At 38.1% G+C, this 21,812-nt stretch overlaps 1 protein-coding gene across 1 annotated transcript in view; it reads left to right on the top strand.

The window, feature by feature from the left end:
• CPD (carboxypeptidase D) overlaps nt 1-21,812 on the top strand; it is an 82,906-nt gene that overhangs the window by 8,786 nt on the left and 52,308 nt on the right. The window lies entirely within an intron of this gene.

Raw genomic sequence — 21,812 nt, 5'->3', positions numbered from 1 at the left:
TAACTGAGAAATCAACAATAATTCAATACTATCATCCCACATGATGTCTGTAACTCAAATTTCCTCTGTTATCCCAAAAATATTCTTTATAACTGCTCTTCCTGCATATCAGATCCAGTCAGAGTTCAAAAACTGTTGTATTTGGTTCTCGTGGCTTTTTTTTTCTTTTTTATAGTTTCCCCAATCTAGAACAGTCATATCAACAATTCTTTTTTTTTTTACAATTCTTTTCTTAATAATGGTGAATCCTTTGAAGAATCTAGGCCAGTTGTTCTACAGAACATCCCATGTTCTAGATTTGTCACTTTCTTTATGATAAGAGTCAGGCCAAATTTTCTAGTGAGACCATTATATAGGTCACATCACATTAGGAGGCACATTAAGTTAGGCTGCCAGTGGCCAAGTTGGACAGCTTGGTTAATGGTGATGACCTCCAGTTCTCTCCATTTTATATAAAGGCACATTTTCTTTTGTATTTTAAATTGTGGTAGTACATATATACAGATACAGATATATAGATATATCAGTCATAAAATTTGCCATTTTATCATTTTTAAATGTATAATTAAATTGCATTAATTTATTCATAGTATTGTGCAACTTTATTACTCACTGTCTATTTATAAAACTTTTTCATCACCACACAGAAACTCTGTAGCCATTAAATGGTAAGTCCCTATTTCCTTTTCCCCCCAGTGTTGGTAATTTTTTAAAAAATTGTTCAGTTTACAGTTGACATACAATATTGTATTAGTTTCAGGTGTACAATATATTATATACATTTATATACTTTGTAACTTCTAATCTTTCTATTGCTATGAATTTTCCTATTCAAAACATTTCATATAACTGGAATCATGTATTTGTCCTGGGTCTGGCTCATTTCACTTGGCAGAATGGTTTCAAGGTTCATCCATTTTGTAGCATGTATCAGAACTTTATTCCTTTTTATGGCTGAGAAATAGCCCATTGTGTGCATATGTATACTACATTTCCATCACCCATTCGTCTGTTGATGCACAGGGTTGTTTCCACTTTTGGCTACTGTGAATAATGCTATCAATGTTGCTGTACAAGTACCTGTTTGAGTCCTTGTTTTTAAACCTTTTGGTATATACTCAGGGGTTGAATTGCTTGCTCATATGATAATTTTATATATAAGTTTTCAAGAAACCACCAAATTATTTACCACATTGGCTGCACCATTTTATATTCCCACCAGCAATATATAAGGCTTTCAATTTCTCATGAAATGCTGTATTTAAAAGAATTGTTAAAGTAAGCTTGAGTTGTTTACCTTTTCTTTTAAATGTTATAAAAACAGCTATTGTTGATTTAAAACTTTTAATATACTTTGAATAATAACTCTTTTGTTTTTACACACAGGCTTAGACTGTTTAATTAAGAGTAATCAAAATGAACAAGTCAACCCAGGAAATGTCATCATTATAAACTTTTCTTAGAATCTGCCCACAATGAAATGCCTTAGGTCTTCCTTTTGTTTTTATTGGTAGGTAGTTACATTATAAAGTATCTTTTGGCATTTCTCTTTATGTGCCTTCACTTAAACTTTTGAATTACTCTTTGACTTTTTAAATTGATTTTAGAAAGAGAGGAAGGGAGAAATCATTGATTTGTTGTTTCACTCATTTATGCATTTATTGGTTAATTCTTGTATGTATCCTGACCAGGGATTGAACCCGCAACCTTGGTATATCTGGATTATACTCTACCAGTGGTCCCCAACCTCTGGGCCACGGACGCTTGTCTTGGTGACATGATACATTTATCCGTCCCACCCTAAAGGCCGGTCCGTGAAAATATTTTCTGACATTAAACCGGTCCGTGGCCCAAAAATGGTTGGGGACCACTGCTCTAAACAACTGAACTACCTGGCCAGGGCCCTCTTTGACTTTTTATAAAGTCAAGACATGTTTACCCAGATTGGGCCCTATGTGTGAGGACTCTATACTTTCTAGAGTTTTCTGACTCCCCTATAGTTTCTACCGATGTTTCTTATACAGTGTGTGGCAAAAGTAGGTTTACAGTTGTTCATGTGGAAAATAATACAATAATTAATAAATAATACAGGAATAAACTGTTTCATGAACTCAGTACTGTAAACCCACTTTTTCCCCACCCTGTATATAACACGCATCCACAGAGGTTTGGAATATTTAGAAGTAAAATCTTCTGCCCATAACAATTAGAGGTGATTTGAAAACCATTTAAATTTTTTATAGATAAGGGACAAACTTTAATATTTAATTCCATTTTATGAACTAATGGTTTTGTGATATGACTTATTCCATTATTTGAAATATTATTTAAAATAATGGGTTAAAATAATTTATTTTTCCTTTTTGGAGAAAGTTGTAGAAGGTTAGGAAATAATTTCTAATTAATAATTGATTAGCCTGACCAGGGGGTGGCGCAGTGGATAGAGCGTCCGACTGGGATGCCGAGGACCCAGGTTCGAGACCCCGAGGTCGCCAGCTTGAGCGCAGGCTCATCTGGTTTGAGCAAAGCTCACCAGCTTGGACCCAAGGTCACTGGCTTGAGCAAGGGGTTACTTGGTCTGCTGTAGCCCCCCGGTCAAGGCACATATGAGAAAGCAATCAGTGGACAACTAAAATGCCACTACGAAAAACTGATGATTGATGCTTCTCATCTCTCTCCATTTCTGTCTGTCCCTATCTATCTTTCTCTCTGACTCTGTCTCTGTAAAAAAAAAAAATTTGATTATAGGAGATAAATCTATGTTATACTACTTAAAAAATAAATGTTCTGCCTTCACTGTAAGATTTAATTAAACCAGCTAATAGATTTTCCTGATTCTTCAAACATCTGAAGAAGCTAAATTTTGATCCTGATATTGATTCTTATGAGCATCAACTTCTCTTCTCTTAGCTGAATGGTCAGATGTATTTTATATTATATTATTTCTATAATAACTAGCTTTTATCTCTTTCTTCCTTAGCAATATTGAGAAGTTTCAGTATTTTCAACAGGACAAATTGACTGTTTATTTTATGTAGGACTGCATAAGTAAGATGTTGTAAGATGTTATGAAACTTTGTGACTAGACATGTATTCAGACCCGGATGTCTTGGAGTAATTTCACTGATGCTTTATGTGATGTTTACTTTTAGAGCTGAAAGTGAATATATTGACCTAATCCAACCTTTTTGCATTATAGAAAATCAAGACCTGAGAGAAGAAATATTTTGTGAATAACTTGTGCAGTATTCATGTAACAAATTTTTACCGAGTACCTGCCATGTCCCATACGCTGTATTAGTTTATGGGGATACAGTAGGAGCAAAACAAACAATTCCTGCTCTCAAGGATCAGACAGTGTATTTTATAGTGTGGCTGTGAGGTCATCTGGCCTCACCATCTTTACCTTCATTGCCAGGGTTGACTCAGCATATCTAGCTGCCTATGTGGGTCAGCCTTGCTTCTCTTAACATGTCTCTCAAACCTGCAAAATCCATCTAGGGCATGGTTTTCAACCTTTTTACACTTGGGGAAAGGTGAAAATAGGAGAATTATTTTGGGGACCACTAAAGCAGACATCACCCTGAGCATAAGCAAATTTGACTAAAATCATTTAGTGTATTAATTTAACTCTTTCACAGACTGGCACAAAATGTCTGGCGGTCCAGTACTGGTCCTCAGACCAGTAGTTGAAAAAAACACTGATCTATGAAATGATTATTCTAATAAGGCCTATGAATAGTTGTGTTCCTCCGCTAAAGCTTTTGTTGTAAGAGCCCAAGCTGAACTTATCATGGAGCAGGCCTGCTTCAATTTTTTTTTAAACCATAATGCTGACTTATATGCCTTTTGTCTACTACTTTTTTATTATGTTTTTCCTTCATGGAAGACATTATAAAAATCAGCTGATGGTTTAGTATGTTTATTCCAAAGCAAATTTAATGAAACTCAATTATAGTTTAAGTCAACTTTTAAGAATTGCCCTCTAAACTTATAACATTTTTAAGAGGCCAAGTAATCCCACTTCATTTTCTTGCAAATAGGACTCTGGAAGACAGTGTAGTGTAGTGGGTAAGAGCAAAGTTTTGGAATTCTGCTGCCTTGGGTTTAACTCCCAGCCTCTGCCATGACTAGCTGTGTGTGTGTTTGTGTGTGTGAGAGAGAATATCTTGTTCAAGTTAAATAACTTATCTAAACCTCAGTTTCCTCATATGTAAAATGAAAGTAATTATCTACCTCGTAGGATTATGAGATCCAAGTGGGAATGTAAAGCACTTACATACACTTTGGTAGAATTTAAACTTCACAAGAGCAGGGACTTAGTTTTATTCAGTTTTCTATTTCTAGCACATACAACCATTCCTAGTATATGAGAGATGAACAATAATCTCTTGAATTTTCAGGTAAATCAGTTCTTAGCAACTAAAAAAATGAATGCATAGTTATTTAAAATGTTAGAAGATCTTTAGATAATCATTCAAAAATGGCTAAAAATAGTACTCCTAATTTTGCTCCTACTCTGAGAAAATAAGCTTATCTTACCAGTAAATCCTAGATCAGTATTTTTCAAACTTCTTCTATTGTTACCTTCAATATAAAATACCTTTCAGTTATTTATGTACCTTTCATATCTGTGTACATAAAACAGAAACATTTTCATGAAACAATACTTACCTTTGCAGTATATTCTAATATTGTTTCTAGTTCCTACTATTTATTAAACAAAAAACTTGTCTCAACCCACTGATGTATTTCACACCTCATTATGGATCATGACCTGCAGTTTAAATAAATTGATAAAATTGATTTGTTTTCAAATTCTTAATGAAAACAAAACACCTTACAAGTTGTATATGATACTACTGTAGTTAGGCTTTTTCTTTTGTCCTATGACTAAGCCACAGATATTTATCTCTCAGATGACCTACTTTTAGGTTGCCTTTCTTATCATACGAATTAGTATTGAGATAGGAAATTGGTCAGGTCTACGTGCTGCTGATGTGAGTTAATGCATTCTGTGATTAGTCAGCTGCCATATGGCTTTATACTTACGTCTTTTTAAATCACTTACTTGAGGCTGAGTCTTTTCAAACTAATAATTTTGAATTTTTTTCTTCTCCAGAAGAAGAAAATGTTCTGTGGATTTATCAAACTTTCTTCTCATTTTATACTATAGGTGGAGAGTTATGAAATGTGACCTTATGTAATATAACTGATTCAGTTTTTTGTGAATATAAACTGATCATGTGGCAACTATTCTCTGCATAAAATGGGGTCAGACTGAGTGGCACTAATGTACTCTAAATATTGAGATATATTTAGCTTGAGGTAGCTGATGGAAAAGGAAGAACACAGGGAAAATATAATTACCAAACTGTTTTGAACAGCATAAGAGGTTAGATTTGGTCCAAAAATGGACTGAAAAGTTTATCCTTAAGCTGCATTTTTTGTGGTTTTTAAATTTATTTATTTATTTACTTATTTACTTATTTATTTGTTTGTATTTTCTGAAGTGAGAAGTGGGGAGGCAGACAGACAGACTCTTGCATGTGCAGGACCAGCATCCACCTGGCATGCCCACCAGGTGGCAATGCTTGGCCCCTCTGGGGTGTTGCTCCGCTGCAATCAGAGCCATCCTCAGCGCCCAGGCCAACTTTGCTCCAATGGAGTCTTGGCTGCGGGAGGGGAAGAGAGAGAGAGGAAGGAGAGGGGAAGGGTGGAGAAGCAGATGGGTACTTCTCCTATTCCCTGGCTGGGAATCGAACCCGGGACTTCCACACACCAGGCAGATGTTCTACCTCTGAGCCAACCAGCCAGGGCCATTAATATTAATAGTTTTTTGTGTCTCCTGCTGGAGTATGAATTCTTTGATAATAGGACAGTGTGGTGCTTTTCATTTTGATCTTATCTTTATACAAAGTGTATTGTCTAGGAAAGAGTCCCAGAGGGAGGGAGACTAAGAAGATTTTATAATTATTTGGAGTGAGGCCTTTTTTTGGGGGGGAGGATGAGGGCTTTATTTAGAGCAGTGATTTTCTTTTTCTTTTTTTTTTTGAGAGAGAAAGAGAGAGACAGGCAGGAAAGGAGAGAGGGAGAGAGATGAGAAGCAATGACTCATAGTAGTGGCACCTTAGTTGCTCATTGATTGCTTTCTTATATGTGCCTTGACTGGGGGGCTCCATTTGAGTCAGTGACCCCTTATTCAAGCCAGCGACCATGGGGTCATATCTATGATCCCATGTTCAAGCCGGCAACCCTGCGCTGAAGCTCTTGAGTCTATGCTCAAGCTGGTGACCTCAGGGTTTCTAGCCTGGGTCCTCAGCATCCCAGGCTGATGCTCTCTCTACTGCACCACTTCCTGGTCAGATTAGAGCAGCAATTTTCAAACTTTTTCATCTCATGGCACATATAAACTAAGTAAAATTCTGCAGTACATCAAAATAAATAAATAAATAAATAAATACACACACACACACACACACACACACACATACATATATTTTTTGCAGATTTGACAAAAAAATAGGTATAGGTTTGATTCATTCACACTGAATGGCTATTGATGTGTTGGCTATTGTCATATTTTTATTTGACAGTCCAAAAGAAAAGAGGTAAGGCCCTTGACTAAATAGATATTGCATGTTTAAAAATTTTTTGCGGCATACCAGTCTGCCTGCTGTGGCACAACGGTTGAAAATTGCTGATCTGGAGGGACGCTGGGGGAATGAAAAGGGAGTATGAGATAGTATGTAAGAAATTGTGCAAGAAAAGTTCAGGCTGGACCATCAGTTAGATGTTAGAAAAGTGTCAAGGAGAAATAGGACCCAAAAATATAACTTTGAGGTTTTGGACCTGGATAAATAAGAATGATAATGGAATAGGGAAAAACTAATTGGAGGAGTCACGTGCACACACGTGAAAATTGGAGGTGGTTCTTGATATACTAGTTACAAGTACCCAGTAGGCAGTTGGGAAATAGGCTCTGGAGGTTGAGAGGGAGGTCAAGATGATAAAAAGATTTAGGAGTTATGAGAAATATGGAAAGCCAATGGCAGTGTATATGATTTTGAAAAATGGAATTATTATTTTCTGGCATAATTTACTTGCCTGGAGTCAGAAATTCAACCAGAATACACATACACCGTTATGCACTGTATAGTGACGTTTAGGTTTGATGACAGACCACATATGTGATGGTGGTTCCATGTGATTGGAATGCAGCTAAAAGAGCAATGTTGTAGCCGTTGTAGCATTGTAGTGCATTACTCATGTGTTTGTGGTGAGGCTGATGTAAACAAACCTACTGCACTGCCATCTTATAAAAGTATAGCATATACAAGAATGGACAGTATGTAATACTTGATAAGGATAACAAATGACTGTGCTACTGGTTTATTTATTTACTACACTATACTTTTTACTTTTAGAGTGTACTCTTTCTACTTATAAAAAAGTTTGCTGTAAAACAGTGTGCCTTGTTATACTGGCAGCAGCCTCATACATCACCTGTTTACTAAGTCTCTGGGTTGCATCATTTTCTCTTGTGCTTGATTTAATCTCATGTTTTGTGTAGTAGCACTCTATACAGGTTTGTAGCCTAGGAGGAATAGGCTGTACCATATAGCCTAGGTGTGTAGTAAACTAGACCAGTGGTTTTCAACCTTTTTGCACTGGGGGACTGGTGAAAATAGGAGAATTACTTTGGGTACCGCTAAGGCAGAAAACACCCTGAGTGTCAGCAAATTTGACTAAGATCATTGGGTCTGTAATCTTCATACAACATCAGGGTGGTTAACTCTTTCACAGATCAGCACAAAATTTCTGACAACTGGTCCACAGACTGGCGGTTGAAAACATAGACTATCTAATTTGTGTAAGTGCATTCTGTGATATTCATACAATGACAAAATCGCCTAACAATGCATTTCTCTGAATCTATACCTGTCATTAAACAGCACATGACTATATATCTCTATCTATCTGAGACTGTTTATATATATGTGTATGTGTATATACAGATGGATGCTTTTTATCTCTAAAGCTGTTGGAGGTAAATGCACTTCTGGCATTTAATAGTGGGATATTTTCTTTAAAGAATGCTGATAGTGCCTGACCTGTGGTGGCTCAGTGGATAAAGCGTCAACCTGGAAACGCTGAGGTTGCCGGTTCAAAACCCTGGGCTTGCCTGGTCAAGGCACATATGGGAATTGATGCTTCCCGCTCCTCCCCCCTTCTCTCTCTCCCCTCTCTATAATGAATAAATAAAATCTAAAAAAAAAAAAAAAGTTTTGCCAATATTAAGTTTAAAAAAAAAAGAATGCTGATAGTTCAGATATTTTCAACCTATTGTTCATATTTTAAGATTACTATTGAGGTTCTGGCCAGTTGGGTCAGAGGTACAGCATCACCTGGCATGTGGTTGTCCTGGGTTTGATGCCCAGTCAGAGAACACAGGAGAAGCTTCTCCACTTTTCCCTCTCCCCCTTTCTCTCTCTCTCTCTCTCTCTCTCTCTCTCTCTCTCTTCCTCTCCTGCAGCCATGGCTCAGTTGGTTCAAGGGAGTTGGCCTCAGGCTCTGAGGATGCCTCAGGTGCTAAAAATAGCTCAGTTGCCAAGCAGTGCCCCAGATGGGTAGAGCATCATTCTGTAAGGGGCTTGTCAGGTGAAGCCCCTGTCCAGGCGCATGGGGCAGTCTGCCTTTCCTCCTCTCACTGAAAACAAAAACAAAACAAAACAAAAACTACTATTAATCAAATGTGCATTAATAAAGTATATTTGGTCTTATCTGATCTCATACATTAAGGAGCTGATTGAATCTCATGTTTTCTTTTTCTCTCATTTAATCCGAGTGCCACCTAATTTCAAAGCCAAGACAATATTTAAACAGAATACTTGCTTTTATTTGAGTCATAAGTTTGCTTTAGTACACTGAAATATAGCCTACTATAAAATCTGACCTCTCTGACCAGTGCAATTGTGTATTTTGTTTTTTTTTATTATTTATTTTTATTTTTATTTTATTTATTTTATTTTTTTGTATTTTTCTGAAGCTGGAAACGGGGAGAGACAGTCAAACAGACTCCCGCATGCACCCGACCAGGATCCACCCAGCACGCCCATCAGGGGGCAATGCTCTGCCCACCAGGGGGCGATGCTTTGCCCCTCCGGGGCGTCACTTTGTTGCGACCAGAGCCACTCTAGCACTTGGGGCAGAGGCCAAGGAGCCATCCCCAGCGCCCGGGCCAACTTTGCTCCAATGGAGCCTCAGCTGCGGGAGGGGAAGAGAGAGACAGAGAGGAAGGAGAGGGGGAGGGGTGGAGAAGCAGATGGGCGCTTCTCCTGTGTGCCCTGGCCGGGAATAGAACCCGGGACTTCTGCACGCCAGGCCGACGCTCTACCACTGAGCCAACCGGCCAGGGCCGCAATTGTGTATTTTTTAAGATCATCTTAAGACTTGCATGAAAGTAAGATTTATATGAAAGATTGAGAACCAAACACTTAACACTGTTTTAGGATTTGGTCCCTAAATCTTCAGATATGGTATCTAAAATTTAGATATGCTTCCCCCACTTTCTTTTTTCTATTTAACTCAGTGGTAGAAAATTGGAAAGCACTTTTTTTTTTTTTAAATAACAAAGGTTCAGACAGCTGTGTGTGAGAGAGTGTTGACTTAGTTAGATAAAACTGAAAACAGATGCAGGACTGAGTAATTTAGTTTAACTTTGTAGAATCATATCACTAGCAAATATATATTCAATGGGAGTGGTGAAGGAAGTAGATTTTCATAAGATAAGTTTCTCAGACTACAAAGACCAAACTCAGTTAAGATTTGGTCAAAATCAAGTTGAATTTAAAGACCAAGAATATGGGAAATCTTTTTTTCAAGGGCAGCCTCTATTTTTTCCATTTATCTGACCCACGTGTTACACTTAAAAATTTTTATGAACATCATGCTAATTAGCTTTTTAAAATATCTCAAGGAGTGCAAAATCATTACTTAGTAACTCAGTTATTATGTTTACAAAACCCAAAGTTGTCCTTTAGTTTTATTAAAGAACTAACAGTAAGCTTCAATTTAATAATATACAATAGAAATTGCCTATTTGTATTCCTATACTAGAAAATGCTTCTAATGAAAAAAAAATACATGGCAGTGTTTTTCTCTGAAAGATTTATAGGATTCTTGTTTGATACTTTATAGTTGGCTTATTGAGGCAAGTTAAAGAAAAACTTGCTATATTTATCTTAGTACTGAAGCATTGATTATATTTTTTTCAATTTCAGCTTAAAACATAGGAGTGAATCATAAGTACCACCTTTGAATGAAGAATTAAATGTATTTAAGTCCTCCCCTCCCTTAAAGCTAGCTAGATCTCTTGTGAAAACATTAATAGGGACTGGTTCCATGATAAAGAGGAATGGGATCATTTTTTTTCTTTTCTTTTTAGCAAGAGGGAGAGGGACAGAGATGGGAAGCATCAATTTTCTGTTGCAGCACCTTAGTTGTTCATTAATTGCTTTCTCATATATGCGTTGACCAAGGGTCTACAGCAGTGCAAGTGACCCCTGCTCAAGTCACCAACCTTGGGCTTCAAGCCAGCGACTTTTGGGCTCAAGCCAGCAACCATAGGGTCATGTCCGTGATCCTGTGCTCACACTGTTAGCCTTTGCTCAAGCTGGATGAGCTGGTGGGTTTATGCTCAAGCTGGTAATCTTGGGGTTTCAAATCTGGCTCCTCTGCATCCCAGTTGGATGCTCTATTCATTGCACCGCCACCAGGCCAGGCGGAATGGATTATCTTAATGCAGATGAAGACTAATTGTGGGACAAATGGATTGAAGCAGTTTAATGAGTATGAGTAGATCCTTTGATCAGAAGATTTTGTAATGTTTGATCACAATTTGTTATACAATTGCACAAATTCCTAATGGTTAATAATTTGGCCTTGTTTTTTGACATTGATGAAATAGTCTTGTTCTTGGACATTGACAAAAGAATGAAAGCATTGTAGGTTCTTTCTATTTATTTATTTATTTTTGTTTGTTGGGCCCTGGCCAGTTTGCTCAGTAGTAGAGCATCAGCCCTGTTTGTGAAAGTCCCAGGTTTGATTCATGGTCAGCACACACAGGAGAAGTGACCATCTGCTTCTCTCCCCCTCATCCTCCCACTTCTCTCTCTCTCTTTCTTTCTCCCCCCCCCCCCCCATAGCTATGGCTCGAATGGTTCTAGCAAATTGGCCCTGGGCACTGAGGATGGCTCCATAGCCTCGCCTTAGGTGCTAAAATAGCTTGGTTGCCAAGCAATGGAGCAGCAACCCCAGATAGGCAGAGCATTGACAGGTAGGGGGCTTGCCAGATGGATCCTGGTCGGCGTGCATGCAGGAGGCTGTCTGTCTGCCTCCCTGCCTCTCACTTAATAAAAACTAAATTAAAAAATAAGATTTTATTTATTGATTTTATGGGGGTGAGGGTGGACCAAGAAATATTAACTCATAGTTGCTTCACTTGTAGCTGCTCGTTGCTTGCTTGTCATATGTGCCTTGACTGTGCAAACTCGGGTTTCAAACTAGCGACCGCAGCATTCCAAGTCAATGCTCTATCTATCCACTGCACCACCACAGGCCAGGCGAGTGTAGGTTTCACAGTATATTGCATTTCATTTTTTCTGAGCATAGAAACTCTGGATTGGTAGCAAAGTTTAAAAGCAAATTTATACCTTTTGTCCTTTTTTTGGGGGGGCAACTTCTCTTGTAAATATAGGAAATAGTCTAAATCAGTGGTTTTCAAACTGAGGTATATATATATATATGGGGAGGTGGAAGAAACCAGTTAATTTGGATAACGTTAAGGAAATATGATAAATTTGCAGCTCTTCCATACCTACTCTTCCCTAAAATTAGACTTCCTAGGAAAGATACTTGTTGTAGAGATTCAATCTCATTTTCTCCCACTTTCAGGGCACCAAAACTAAAGGGGCAATTTGATAACTACTTTAATAATATCATAAATTTCTCACTAAAAGATATGTATCCAGTAATTATTACCTGTTATGTTTATTATTTATCAAAATTTAATAACACTATGTCTTTATGATAAAGTGTATACCAGTAGTTAATTGTAATAATTCAATCTAGAAGACAGCATTTACTACTTAGGCCATTAAGGTCATTGAAAAGTAAGAAAAATTTAAATAATACATATATACAATATTATAAGATGATGAATGAGAGACTTTCAAGCATACAAGTATATTGTATTCAAATAACTATTTGGGGAGGAAGTAGAATGGAAATAAAAGTTCAAAGAAAAAAAGGCAGATGTAAAATTTCTATAGTTAGAGTGTGTTTATGCAAGTTTTAAAAAATTTATTTTTAGGCCCTGGCCGGTGACTCAGTGGTAGAGCGTCGGCCTGGCTGCAGGAGTCCCAGGTTCAATTCCCGGCCAGGGCACACAGGAGAAGTGCCCATCTGCTTCTCCACCCCTCCCCCTTTCCTTCCTCTCTGTCTCTCTCTTCCCCTCCCGCAGCCAAGGCTCCATTGGAGCAAAGTTGGCCCGGCTGCTGAGGATGGCTCCATGGCCTCTGCCTCAGGCGCTAGAATGGCTCTGGTTGCGACAGAGCAATGCCCCAGATGGGCAGAGCATCGCCCCCTGGTGGGCATGCCAGGTGGATCCCGGTCAGGCGCATGTGGGAGTCTGTCTGACTGCCTCCCTGTTTCCAACTTCAGAAAAATACAAAAAATAAAAATAAATAAATAAATAAATTTATTTTTAAAGCATTTATTTATTGATTTTATTGAGAGAGTAAGGGAAAGAGAGAGGAACATTGATCTGTTCCTGTATGTGCCCTGACCCAGGATTGAAACATCAGCCTCTGTGCTTTGGGACGATGTTCTACCCAATCAAGCTATCCAGCCAGAGCAATGTTTGGACAAGTTTTAAATAGATGACTATAGAGAATCAAATCTATAGAATTTTTATTTATTTGAATACATCTAAAATAATGTAAGCTTTATTTAAAAATATAAAAATTTACATTTTGCAGGAAGTATTAAAATATGCTTTTGCAACTATTCAAACTTAAGATGAAAACTTACATATAAGCTTAAAATGTATGAAATATTGCATAATTTTTCAAAATTATTTTATCTTTATTTTTTTGAGAAAAGGAAGGGAGAGAGAGAGAGACAAGAACATGGAGCTGCTCCTGTATGTGCCCTGACCGGGGGAATCAAACCAAACTGCAATCTCTGTGCTCCAGGATGACACTCCAGACTATCTGGCCAGGGCTTAATTTCTGTTGACTTTTAGAGAGACAGAGAGAGGAAGGAGAAAAAGAGAAGGGGGGAACGGAAGCATTTGTTGTTACACTCAGTTGTGCATTTTTTTTGTTCCTTCCCATGTGTGCCCTGATAAGGGATCGAACCCGCAACCTTGTTGTTTCGGGTTGATGCTCTTTTTTTTTTAATTATTAATTTTAATGGGGTGACATTGATAAATCAGGGTATATATGTTTAGAGAAAACATCTCCAGGTTTATTTTGACATTTGATTATGTTGCATTCCCATCACCCAACGGGTTGATGCTCTTAACCAACTGAGCAAACTGGCCAGGGCCTCAAAATTATTTTAGTATGCATAAAAAGGTTTAGAGCCTAACCAGGCGGTGGCACAGTGGATAGTGTCGGACTGGGATGCAGAGGACCCAGGTTCGAGACCCCGAGGTCGCCAGCTTGAGCGTTGGCTCATCTGGTTTGAGCAAGAGCCCACCAGCTTGAACCCAATGTCACTGGCTCCAGCAAAGGGGTTACTCAGTCTGCTGGAGGCCCACAGTCAAGGCACATATGAGAGAGCAATCAATGAACAGCTAAAGTGTTGCAATGCTCAATGAAAAACTAATGATTGATGCTTCTCATCTCTCTCCGTTCCTGACTGTCTGTCCCTGTCTATCCCTCTCTCTGACTCACTCTCTCTCTCTGTAAAAAATAAATAAATAAATAAATAAAAATTAAAAAATAAATAAATAAAAAGGTTTGGAGGTAATTGGTTTAGATAGCCCTCTGAGAGACTAATAGATAATAGGGGCTTGCTTATTTATGATTGTTAGTAAGTAAAATATATAACAGATTATACTTTTTAGTAAACTGCTTCTTGCTTTGAGGTATGCCTATAATATTTACCTCCTAAATTTGAGTAGATAAAGATGTTCTGAAATCTGACATTTCATTCTTTAGTCTATGTTGAGCCACATGACTTATCAGCCAAAAAAAATAAACAAATGTAGTATTAGGTAACTGAATCTGTCAGTAGTACAGCTGTCAGTAATGTCAGGCCTATCTACAGACTTGAGGTGGTTCTCAGTTTCAGTGAACTCTAACTTTGAGTAAGTTGGTTTTCTGTTAAGGAAAATATCAAGACAACAAATTTGAACTAGCTACTTAGTTAAGGTCACTTATTATACAGTCTTTGACATTTAGTATTGGAAAAATAAATGTTAAGTTGAACACAGATAGCAAATAATGCCTATTTGTGGCATCTCACAAAAAATTCTTGAAGTATTTGTAACTCAGTTAATATCTTCATTTGTTTCCAGTTTTTTTGTTTTGTTTTGTATTTTTTCTGAAGTTGGAAACAGGGAGGCAGTCAGACAGACTCCACATGCGCCCGACCGGGATCCACCCGGCATGCCCACCAGGGGGCGATGCTCTGCCCATCTGGGGCATTGCTCTGTTGCAACCAGAGCCATTCTAGCACCTGAGGCAGAGGCCATGGAGCCATCCTCAGCAGCCGGGCCAACTTTGCTCCAATGGAGCCTTGGCTGCGGGAGGGGAAGAGAGAGACAGAGAGGAAGGAGAGGGGGAGGGGTGGAGAAGCAGATGGGCGCTTCTCCTGTGTGCCCTGGCCGGGAATCGAACCCGGGACTTCTGCACGCCAGGCCGACGCTCTACCACTGAGCCAACCGGCCAGGGCCACGTAATTTTTTTAAAAGTTATTTTTAAACTAAAACTTGAAATTGGTGAATAAAAATTTTTTGACATTCTAAAGTCCTAGCTTGATTGTTTTTGTCTTGTGAGGTAAAAGTTTGCTATTCTTCTGACATTGATTGACTCCTTTGAGTTTAGAAACAGATATATAATATATCACAACTCACTAAGTGCCATCTGTGAATATATTATTATTGGCTCAGAGGAAATGTGCTTTACTTTTATATTTCATCAAGAGAAGCAATTTTGTAGATAGTTTTCTGTTACTGATTTCTGTGTAATTCCATCATGTCAAAGAATATATTTTATATTATTTCATTTCTTTTAAATTTGTTAAGTTTGTTTTATGACCTAGAATATAGTCTGTTTTGGTGAATGTTCTGTGGGTACTTGAAAAGAATGTACCATATATTCTGCTGTTGTATGGTAGGATATACTATGAATGTCATTTAGATTTAGTTAATTGATGGTGTTTTTAAATTCTTTATCCTTTGCTTTTTCTCTGCTTGTTTTGTTGATTACTGAGAGGAATGTGAAGTCTACGACCATAATTGTGGGTTTGTTCATTTTTCCTTTTAGAACTATCAGTTTTTGTTTAATGTACTTTGAAGTTCTGTTGTTTGGTGCCCCATTAGGACTGTTATATATCATCTTGGTGAATCGACCTTTTTATCATTATGTAATTTTCCTCTCTATCCCTGCCATTTTTCCTTGCTTTGAAGTTTACTTTATCTGATATTAATAAACCCATTTCTTCTTTCTTTTGATTTGTGTTTGCATGGTATATCTTTTTTTCATTCTTTTACTTTTTATTTACCAATACTTTTGTACTTAAAATGAGTTTCTTATAGATAGCAAGGATCTTGTTTTTTAATTGTTTGACAATTTCTTTTAGTTGGTGTAAATATTTGCACCATTTACATTGAATGTAATTATCAGTATGGTTAGATTTAGATCTGCCGTTTTATTATTTTTCTGTTTATGTCTTTTTCATTTCATTGCTTCCTATTTCCTGCTTCTATTGGATTGCTTGAATGTTTAGTAATTTATTTTTTCTATAGTGTTTTTACTACTGTATATCTCTTTGTAGAGTCTGATTTGGTAGTTGTTCTAGGAATTACAGTTTACTTACTTAACTTTTCACAGTTCTGCCTAGAATTATTGTTTTACCATTTCAAGATGAATGGTTAAATCTGACCTCCACCCTTGACCTCTCCCCTTAATGTTGTAGTTGTCACATGTATTATGTATATATACATTGAAAACCCTGCCAGATAGTGTTATGTTTTCATCATCATACATATTTTAAAGACTTTAAGAGGAGAAAATATTTATCATTCCTTTTTTTATTATTGAAGTTCCAAGTTTTTCTCTGGTATTATTTCTCTTCTGCCTGAAGAACATTCTTTAGCCTTTCTTTTAAAGCAAGTCTGTGGCAGATTCTTATAATTTTTCTTCACTGAGAATGTATTTTTGCCTTTATCCCTGAAGAATATTTTCACCGAGTATAAAACTTGGTTCTTCTGACTGCCTCCCTGCTTCTAACTTTGGAAAAATACAAACCCACCCCCCCCAAAAAAAAAAACCTCGATTCTGCCTGAACAGGCGGTGGGTTGCTCAGTGGATAGAGCATTAGCCTATGATGCAGAGGACCCCGGTTCAAAACCCTGAGGTCACTGGTTTGAGCCCGGGCTCACCAGCTTGAGCTCAGGGTTGCTGGCTTGAGCCCAAGGTCGCTGACTTGAGCAAGGGGTTACTGACTCAGTTGGAGCCCCCCCAGTCAAGGCACATATAAGAAAGCAATTAATGAACAACTAAGGTGCCACAACGAAAGGTTTATGCTTCTCATCTGTCTGTCTGTCCCTATCTGTTCCTCTCTCTGTCTCTCTCACTAAAAACAAATAAGTAAATAAATAAATAAAACTCAGTTCTGAGTTGCCGATTCTGATTCTTCTTTTTTTTCTTTTTTTAAACATTTTGTGCTTTCTGGCCTCTTTGGCCTCAGATGAGAATTTCACAGTCATTTAAATTGTTGGTCCCCTACACAAACATACTATTTTTTCTCTACTTTTAAGATATTTTAAAAATTTTATTCATTTTAGGCCCTGGTGGGTTGGCTCAGCAGTAGAGTGTCGGCCCAGAATGTGGAAGTTCTGGGTTTGATTCTCAGTCAGGGCACACAGGAGAAGTCTATATCTCTTTCTCTAACCCGCCCCCCTCATTCCCCTGCCTCCCAGCCATAGCTCATTAGAGTAAGTTGGCCCCAGGCGCTAAGGATGGCACCAAGGCCTTGCTTCAAGCTCTAAAATAGTTCAGTTTCCGAGCAACGGAGCAACAGTTCCAGATGGGCAGAGCATCGCCTGGTAGGGGCTTGCTGGGTGGATCCCAGTTGGGGCACAACCAGGAGTCTGTCTCTCTCTGCCTCCCTGCCTCTCACTTAAAAAAAAAAAAAGACTTTATTCATTTTAGAGAGGAGAGAGAGAGAGAAAGAAAGAGAGAAGGGGGGGAGGAGCAGTAAGCATCAACTCTCATATGTGTCTTGACCTGGCAAGCCCAGGGTTTTGAACCAGAGACCTCAGCATTCCAGGTCATTGCTTTATCTGCTGCACCACCACAGGTCAGGCAACTTTTAAGATTTTTTTCCCCCTTTATCTTTAGTTTTCAAAGTTTGTGAAGTATCTAGGCATGAATTTGAGTTTATTCTGTTTAAGATTTTCTGAGTTAACTTGAAATGTTACTTTATATCTTTTGGGCATTCTCAGCGGTTATTTCTTCAACTTTTTTTTTTTTTCATGGTGAACTTTTTTTCTCTCCTTCCAAGACTAATGACAAGCATGTTAGACCTTTTGGTATTATCCCTAAAGCTATGTTTAAAAAAAATTTTTTTTCTTCTTATCTGTTGTTCAGATTGGGTAATTTCTACTTACCTATCTTCAAGTTAACTCATTTTTCCTCTTGTCATTTCCATTTCTTTTTTTTTATTTTTATTTTTTTACAGGGACAGAGAGAGAGTCAGATAGAGGGATAGATAGGGACAGATAGACAGGAACAGAGAGAGATGAGAAGCATCAATCATCAGTTTTTCGATGTGACACCTTAGTTGTTCATTGATTGCTTTCTCATATGTGCCATGACCGTGGGCCTTCAGCAGACTGAGTAACCCCCCGCTCGAGCCAGTGACCTTGGGTCCAAGCTAGTGAGCTTTTTTGCTCAAGCCAGAAGAGCCCACGCTCAAGCTGGCTATCCTGGGGTCTCGAACCTGGTCCTTCCGCATCCCAGTCCGATGCTCTATCCACTGCGCCACCGCCTGATCAGGCCATTTCCATTTCTCTGTTCAACTCATCCAGTAAATTTTAAAATTTTGGTTATTGTATTTCCACTTCTGAAATTTCCATTTTGTTCTTTTTTTATGTCTTCTTTCTTTCTTTTTATTTTATTTCAAGAATGTCTAATCTTCCTTAGAACATTGCTATCTTAATTGCTTTAAGATTAGTCTGATAATTTCAATATCTGTGTCACCTTCCGGTTTGTATCTATTGATTATTTTTTCCTTGTAAGTTGTTGACATTTTTATGGTTCTTTGAGTGTCAGATATTTTGGATTATACGCTAGACATTTTGAATCTTATGAGATCTGAGCCTTGTTTAAATATTATTAAAAATAGTAAATTTGTTACGTTAGTTCTAGCAGTGAATGGCTCTGTTAGGTTTTGCAAGTCTTGACTCACCTGTGGGCTGTGATTCCAATATCAGTTCAATTTTCAAAGCCTTTGCACTGCCTATTCAGATCTGTCCTGTGTGTGCACCACCCAGGGACCAGTCTGGGACATTGGCAGTGGTCTGTTCTGTAGTTCACTGCTTTTGATAGGCTGTTTAGAGTCAGACCCACACATGTGCATTTCAGGGTTGAGCCCAAGGACTTCATAGAAAATTTTATGGGACCCCTTTCTTTTTCTTTCTTTCTTTCTTTATTTTAATTTACTATGTTTACATAGATTCAAGTGTCCCACAATATATCTCCCCCATCCCCTTGTCCCCTCAAAAACCCCTTGCCCTTTCCCTCCAACTCCTTCCCCCCTTGCCTCCAGAATTTACTGTCCTGTTCTCTATAATGCTGTGTTATGTATATATAATTTCACCAATCTCTTTCCCTTCTCTGATCCCATCCTCTCCTCCCCTTTCTCTCTGACTGCTTTCCCTCTGGTCCCTTTGATCCCACCTCTGCCTCTATTCCATGCCTCAGTTCACATTGTTCATTAGATTCCTCAAATTAGTTAGGTCAGATGATAGTTTTCTTTCTCTGCCTGGCTTATTTCACTTAGCACAATAGTTTCCAGGTCCATCCATGTTGTTGCAGAAGGTAAGATTTCCTTCTTTTTCATGGCTGCGTAGTATTCCATTGCGTATACGTACCACAGTTTTTTATCCACTCGTCTACTGATGGACACTTGGGCTGTTCCCAGATCTTGGCTATTGTAAACAATGCTGCAGTAAACATGGGGGTGCATTTCTTCTTTTGAATCAGTGATTTGGTATTCTTAGGATATATTCCTAAAAGTGGGATGGCTGGGTCAAAAGGCAGTTCTATTTTTAATTTTTTGAGGAATCTCCATACTGTTTTTCACAGTGGCTGCACCAGTCTGCATTCCCACCAGCAGTACATGAGGGTTCCCTTTTCTCCACATCCTCGCCAGCATTTATTATGAGTTGTTTTTTTAATAAGTGCCATTCTGACAGGTGTGAGGTGGTATCTCATAGTGGTTTTAATTTGCACTTCTCTAATGATTAATTAGTGATGTTGAACATTTTTTCATCTGCCTACTGGCCATCTGTATGTCCTTTTTATTCATTTCTTTTGCCCATTTTTGATTGGATTGTTTACCTTCCTGGTGTTTTATAAGTTCTTTATAAATTTTGGTTATTAACCCCTTATCAGACGTATTGTGAATATGTTCTCCCATTGTGTGGTTTGTCTTTTTATTTTGTTCATATTGTCTTTAGCTGTGCAAAAGCTTTTTAGTTTGATGTAGTCCCATTTGTTCATACTGTCCTTTATTTCACTTGCCTGTGGAGATAAATCAGCAAATATATTGCTGTGAGAGATGTTGGAGAGCTTACTGCCTATGTTTTCTTCCAAGGTGATTATGGTTTCATGACTTACATTAAGTCTTTTATTCATTTTGAGTTTATTTTTGTGAATGGTTTAAATTGGTGGTCTTGTTTCATTTTTCTGCAGGTAGCTGTCCAGTGTTCCCAACACCATTTGTTAAAGAGACTGTCTTTACTCCATTGTATGCACTTACCTTCTTTGTCAAATACCAATTGTCCATATAGGTGTGGGTTTATTTCTGGGCTCTATGTTCTGTCCTATTGATCTATATGCCTGTTCTTATGCCAGTACCAAGCTGTTTTGAATACAATGGCCTTGTAGTATAATTTGATATTAGGAAGTGCGATACCACCCACTTTATTCTTCTTTTTCAAGATTGCTTAGGCTATTCCTGTTCTTTTTTGCATTTTTTTTTTTTTTTTTTTTTTTTTTTTTTGCATTTTTCTGAAGCTGGAAACAGGGAGAGACAGTCAGACAGACTCCCGCATGCGCCCGACCGGGATCCACCCGGCACGCCCACCATGGGGCGACGCTCTGCCCACCAGGGGGTGATGCTCTGCCCATCCTGGGCGTCGCCATGTTGCGACCAGAGCCACTCTAGCGCCTGAGGCAGAGGCTACAGAGCCATCCCCAGCGCCCGGGCCATCTTTGCTCCAACGGAGCCTTGGCTGCGGGAGGGGAAGAGAGAGACAGAGAGGAAGGCGCGGCGGAGGGTTGGAGAAGCAAATGGGCGCTTCTCCTGTGTGCCCTGGCCGGGAATCGAACCCGGGTCCTCCGCACGCTAGGCCGACGCTCTACCACTGAGCCAACCGGCCAGGGCTCCTGTTCTTTTTTGGTTCCATTTAAATTTTTGGAATATGTGTTCTATATCTTTGAAGTAAGTCATGGTATTTTAATAGGAATTGCATTGAATTTATAAATTGCTTTGGGTAATATAGACATTTTAATAATGTTTATTATTCCTATCCATGAACACAGTATATACTTCCACTTGTTTATATATTTTTTGATTTCTTGTATCAATGTTTTATAATTTTCCAAATATAAGTCTTTAACCTTTTTGGTTAAATTTACTCCTAGGTACTTTATTTTTTTTTTGTTGCAACAGGGCAGAGGTAATCAACCTTTTTATACCTACCGCCCACTTTTGTATCTCTGTTAGTAGTAAAATTTTCTAACCACCCACCAGTTCCACAGTAATGGTGATTTATAAAGTAGGGAAGTAACTTTACTTTATAAAATGTATAAAGCAGAGTTACAGCAAGTTAAAGCATATAATAATAATTACTTACCAAGTACTTTATGTCGGATTTTCGTTAAGTTTGGCAGAATAAATTTTTATAAAACAACTTAATATAGTTAAATCTATCTTTTTATTTATACTTTGGTTTCTCCACTACCGCCTATTATGAAAGCTGGAATGCCCACTAGTGGGTGGTAGGGACCAGGTTGACTACCACTGGTGAAGGGGGTTGTTTTCTTAATTTCTCTTTCAGACAGTTCATTGTTGGTGTATAAAAATGGCTTTGATTTCTGAATATTAATTTTATATCCTGCCACCTTGCTGAATTGATTTATCAGGTCCAGTAGTTTTTTGACTGAGACTGTCGGGTTTTCTTTGTACAGTATCATATCATCAGCAAGTAATGATAGTTTACTTCTTCTTTTCCAATTTGGATACCTTTTATTTCTTCTTGTCTGATTGCTGTGGCTAGGACTTCCAGA

Source organism: Saccopteryx leptura, chromosome 2 (genome assembly GCF_036850995.1).
Source record: "Saccopteryx leptura isolate mSacLep1 chromosome 2, mSacLep1_pri_phased_curated, whole genome shotgun sequence".
Taxonomy (NCBI): domain Eukaryota; kingdom Metazoa; phylum Chordata; class Mammalia; order Chiroptera; family Emballonuridae; genus Saccopteryx; species Saccopteryx leptura.
This window is presented reverse-complemented; position numbering and strand designations above follow the sequence as displayed.